The following is a 5,632-nucleotide window of genomic DNA, read 5'->3' on the forward strand; positions in this document are numbered from 1 at the left end:
CATTGTAAGTGATTCTCCAGCTACCATTAGACAGGTAAGAAAGGAAGCAGGTGAGAGCAGTTCCACCCAGCTGGGCCATGGTGGAGAAGGGTTGGGGGAGAATGGTGTGATCACCATGTCAAAGACTGAAGGCAGGACCAGGAGGCACAGTTAACCTTTGTCACAGTCACACAGGATGTCATTCCTGAGTTTGGTAAGAGCTGTTTTACTGTGGCAGGGGAGTGGTGATGGGGTTTGGGGCAATGGATGATACTGATTCAAAAAAGCAATTCCGGGAAAGATGGTAATGGATTTGGGAGGTGACAATACATTCAAGAATTTTGGAGAGGAAAGGGAGGTTAGAGGGAATGTAGTTTGCAAGTTAGGAAGGTGGCAAGGGTTAGCTTTTTGAGGAGAGGTGATGACATCAGGTTTAAAGGAGAGAGGGACGTACAGATGCCAAATCTGGTTGGATGATTCCTGGAGGTTTTATCACATGATCACCTGCTCAGTCCATCATCAATTTCCCAACTCCAATGTTTTTATTATTGGTAAACAAATGTTCTATGAAAATGAAAAAATAATTCAAATGCATCTGAGTTTTCTCCTGGGTTGCTCTGCAATGGTGTCCTGGAGATTAAGATTGAAATTCTGGAAACTCCAGGCTAATCCTGGAGGGTTGGCAACCCTTGAGGGACAATACCTGAAGAGAGATTTCTGATGCAAGATCATCAATTTGAAATGTTAGCTCTGTTTCTTTCCAACATTTTCTGTTTTACTTAGGACAATTGGATTGGGAGTAATATGTTAGCATGGACTGAGGATTGGTTAATAGACAGAAAACAGAGAGTCGGAATAAATGGGACGTTTTAAAATTGACAGGCTATAATTGGCAGGGTACAGCAAGGGTCAGTACATGGGCCTCAGCTATTTAGGAACATAGGAAATAAGAGCAGGAGTAGGCTATTCTGCCCTATGAGCCTGCTCCACCATTCAACTAGATCGAGGCTGATCTTCTACCTCTTCTGAGGGAAGGTTGGACAGACTAGGTTTGTATCCGCTGGAGTTTAGAGGAGTAAGAGGTGATGTGAGTGAAACATATAAGATCCTGAGGGGTCTTGACAGGGCAGATGTGGAGAGGGTGTTTCCTCTTATGGGAGAATCTAGAACTAGGGGTAGCTGTTTAAAAATAAGGGGTCACCCACTTAAAACAGAGATGAGGTAAAATTTTTTATTCATTCGTGGGATGTGGGCTTCGCTGGCTGGGCTAGCATTTATTTCCCATCCCTAATTGCCCTTGAGAAGGTGATGGTGATGGTGAGCTGCCTTCCGGGGGTGTCAGGTTGGGGCTCAGGGTGAGGTGTCAGGTTGAGGCTTGGTGGGCGCAGTGAAAGTCAGGAGTCAGCCTTGGGAATTCCTGATTGTGGGGGGTGGGGGGGAAGAGACCCAATGCGAGGTGGGGGGAAGAGTCCTGATGGAGGTGTTGGAGGGGGGATGAATCCCGATTGGGTGGGGGTGGGGAAGAGTCGTGATGGGGTGAGGGGGGAAGAGTCCTGATGAGGGGTGGAGGAGTCCCTATGGGGTAGGGGGACACCTGATGGGAGGGGGGTGTCATGATGTTGGGGGGGAAGAGTCCCGTTGGGGAGAAGTGTCCCCGATGAGGTGGGAGGGGGGGTGGGTGGGGTGGGGGAGAGTCCCTTTGAGTCGGGGGTTGGTGGAAGAGTCCCAGTGGCGGGGGGTGATCTGTGGGGAGTCCCTATGGGGTGGTAGCTGGGAGCTGGGCACTGTTCCATAGTGGTTCGGGGGTGTGGGGCTGACAATAATTACTCAAGTTAGAAGAGGTTTTAATCCTTCTAACTTTTTCTGGGTGACAATTGATGTAACCCAGTCAGAACCATCCGAAGGTTGTGATTTAAATTACATTTTCGGATGGTTCCCAGTGCAGGGCAATTGCCCTACACCAATTTATTCGTGGTTCAGATAGAAATCCAGAGATTATTACCCTTGAGGTTCTGCTTTTTAATTTGGCCCTGAGCTGCTCGTATTCCCTCAGTATTCCCTCTTTCCTAGTCCTATCTATGTCATTGGTACCCATGTGGGCCATGACAGCTGGACCCTGTCGCTCCCACTGCAAACCCCTCTCCAGCCTTGAGCAGAGGTCCTGAACCCTGGCACCAGGCAGGCAGCTCAGCCGTCTGGATTCTCACTCTCGGCTGCCATGAACCATGTCAATCCCCCTGTCTATCCTGTCCCCAACTAACACTACATTCCTATTAACTCTCTCCTGCTGGAATAGCTTCCTGTACCACGGTGCCATGGTCAGTTCGCTCATTCACCCTGCAGTCCCTGCTCTCATTCGTACAAGATGTAAGAATTTCAAACCTGTTGGACAATTGCAAGGGCTGAGGCTCCTCCACTTCTATGCTCATGATCCCCTTGTCTGCTTCACTTGCAGTCACATGCTCCTGTCCCTGACCACTGGCCAAATCAAATGACCCTAGCCTAAGGGGTGCAACTTCAGAACAAAGTATCCAGGTAACTTGCCCCATCCCTGATGCATTGCATTGTCTGCAGTACAGTCTCCAGCTCATTGACTGTGAGCTGAAGCTCTCTTAGCCACTTATTGAAACTTACTGCTGATATGTTAGCCCTGGTTCACACTGGCGTCCACCACGCCCCACATACTGCAGCTGCAACACATTACCTGCCCTGGAACTTTATTATGCATTAATTTATTTTTATTAATTAATTTATTAATAATAAACCTTACTAGTTCCAATAAACTTTAATAATGCTAGTAAACCTTACTACGACTAATAGAATCTTACAATTACTAATAAATTAGCATCCGGGTTTGGAACAAAAATCAGCAAAATGCTCACCAATAAATCACTTACCTCTTTCCCTGTGACATCACACTTTGATTTTCTAAGAACACGGCTGGTGCACAGACTGACCTAACTGTCTATACATCTCCCTGGATCCACTCGCTATCTCTCTCTCTCTCCTTCACTCCATCTCTTTCTCTCTCTCTCTCACTCCTCACACTGCCTATACATCTCCCTGGGTCTGCTCGCTCTCTCTCTCTCCCCCTCCCTCCATCTCTCTCTCTCACTCCTCCTCACACTGTCTTTACATCTCCCTGGGTCCGCTCTCTCTCTTTCTCTCCCCCCCCCACCCCACCCCGCCAGCCCCCTCCCTCCATCTGTCTCTCTCTCTCTCACTTCTCCTCAAACTGTCTATACACCATCCTGGGACTGCTATATCTCTCTCTCCCCCCCTCTCCCTACCACTCTCTCCATCTCTCTCTCTCTCATTTCTCCTCACACTGTCTATACATGTCCCTGGGTCCGCTCTCTTTCTTTATTTCTCTCTCTATCTCTCTCCCTCCCTCCATCTCTCTCTCTCACTTCTCCTCACACTGTCTTTACATCTCCCTGGGTCCGCTCTCTCCTCTTTATTTCTCTCTCTATCTCTCTCCCTCCCTCCATCTCTCTCTCTCTCACTCCTCCTCACACTGTCTTTACATCTCCCTGGGTCCGCTCTCTCTCTTTCTCTCCAACCACCCCCCCCCCCCCCACCTCCCCCCATCCCCCTCCCTTCATCTCTCTCTCTTTCACTCCTCCTCACACTGTCTATACATCTCCCTGGGTCTGCTCTCTCTCTCTATCTCTCCCCCTCCCTCCATCTCTCTCTCTCTCACTCCTCCTCACACTGTCTTTACATCTCCCTGGGTCCACTCTCTCTTTCTCTCTCTCTCTCTCTCTCTCTCCCCCTCCCCCCACCACCCACCCCAATCCCCTCCCTCCATCTCTCTCTCACTTCTCCTCACACTGTCTATACATCTCCCTGGATCCGCTCTCGCTATCTATTTCTCTCTCTATCTTTCTCCCTCCCTCCATCTCTCTCTCTTTCTCTCTCTCACTCCTCCTCACCCTGTCTATACATCTCCCTGGGTCTGCTCTCTCTCTATTTCTCTCTCTCTCTCTCACTCCTCACACTGCCTTTACATCTGACTGGATCCATTCTCTCTCTCTCTCTCTCCCTCCCTCCCTCCCTCCCTCCCTCCCTCCCTCTATCTCTCTCTCTCCCTCCCTCCTTCCATCTCTCTCTCTCTCTCTCACTCCTCCTCACTCTGTCTTTACATCTCCGAGGGTCTGTTTTCTCTCTCTCTCTCTCTCTCTCTCTCTCTCTCCCTCCCTCCATCTCTCTCTCTCTCTCACTCCTCCTCAACTGTCTATATATCTCCCTGGGTCCGCTCTTTCTCCATCTCACCCCCTCTCCCTCCCCCTCCCTCCATCTCTCTCTCTCTCACTCCTCCTCACTCTGTCTATACATCCCCCTGGGTCTGCTCTCGCTCTATTTCTCTCTCTCTATCTCTCTCCCTTCCTCCATCTCTCTCTCACTCCTCACACTGCCTTTACATCTCCCTGGATCCACTCTCTCTCTATCTTTCTCCCTCCCTCCACCTCTCTCTCTCACACTCCTCCTCACACTGTCTATACATCTCCCTGGGTCTGCTCTCTCTCTCTCTCTATTTCTCTCTCTCTCTCTATCTCTCTCCCTCCCTCCATCTCTCTCTCTCACTCCTCTTCAACTGTCTATTCATCTCCCTGGGACTGCTATCTCTCTCTCTCCCTCTGTCAATCTCCCTCCCTCTTTCTCTCTCTCTCTCTCTCCCTCACTCCTCACACTGCCTTTACATCTGCCTGGATCCATTATCTCTCTCTCTCCCTCCCTCCTTCCATCTCTCTCCCTCCATCTCTCTCTCTCTCTCTCACTCCTCCTCACCCTGTCTATACATCTCCCTGGGTCTGCGCTCTAGCTATTTCTCTCTCTCTCTTTCTCTATCTCTCTCCCTCCCTCCATCTCTCTCTCTGACTCCTCTTCAACTGTCTCTACATCTCCCTGGGACTGCTATCTCTCTCTCTCCCTCTGTCAATCTCTCTCCCTCTTTCTCTCTCTCTCTCTCTCTCTTGCACTCCTCACAGTGCCTTTACATCTGCTTGGATCCATTCTCTCTCTCTCTCTCTCCCTTCCTCCCTCCATCTCTCTCTCTCTCTCTCTCACTCCTCCTCGCCCTGTCTATACATCTCCCTGGGTCTGCTCTCTCTCTATTTCTCTATCTTTCTCTATCTCTCTCCCTCCCTCCATCTCTCTCTCTCACTCCTCCTCAACTGTCTATACATATCCCTGGGACCGCTAGATCTCTCTCTTCCTCTGTCAATCTCTCTCTCTCTCTCTCTCTCTCTCTCTCACTCCTCACACTGCCTTTACATCTGCCTGGATCCATTCGGTCTCTCTCTCTCTCTCCCTCCCTCCATCTCTCTCCCTCCCTCCTCCATCTCTCTCTCTCTCATTCCTCCTCACTCTGTCTTTACATCTCCCTGGGTCTCTTCTCTCTCTCTCTCCCCCTCTCTCTCTCTATCTCTCTCTCTCTTTATCTATTACTCTCTATCTCTCTCTCTCACTCCTCCTCACATTGTCTATACACCTCCCTGCGTCTGTTCATTCTCTCTCTCTCCCTCTATCTATCGCTCTCTATCTCTCTCTCACTCCTCCTCACACTGTCTATATATCTCCCTGGGACCACTCTCTCTCTCCCTCTGTCAATCTCTCTCTCCCTTTCTCTCTCTCTCTCTCACTCCGCACA

This window comes from Cetorhinus maximus, unplaced genomic scaffold (genome assembly GCF_964194155.1).
Source record: "Cetorhinus maximus unplaced genomic scaffold, sCetMax3.hap1.1 HAP1_SCAFFOLD_1038, whole genome shotgun sequence".
Lineage (NCBI taxonomy): Eukaryota > Metazoa > Chordata > Chondrichthyes > Lamniformes > Cetorhinidae > Cetorhinus > Cetorhinus maximus.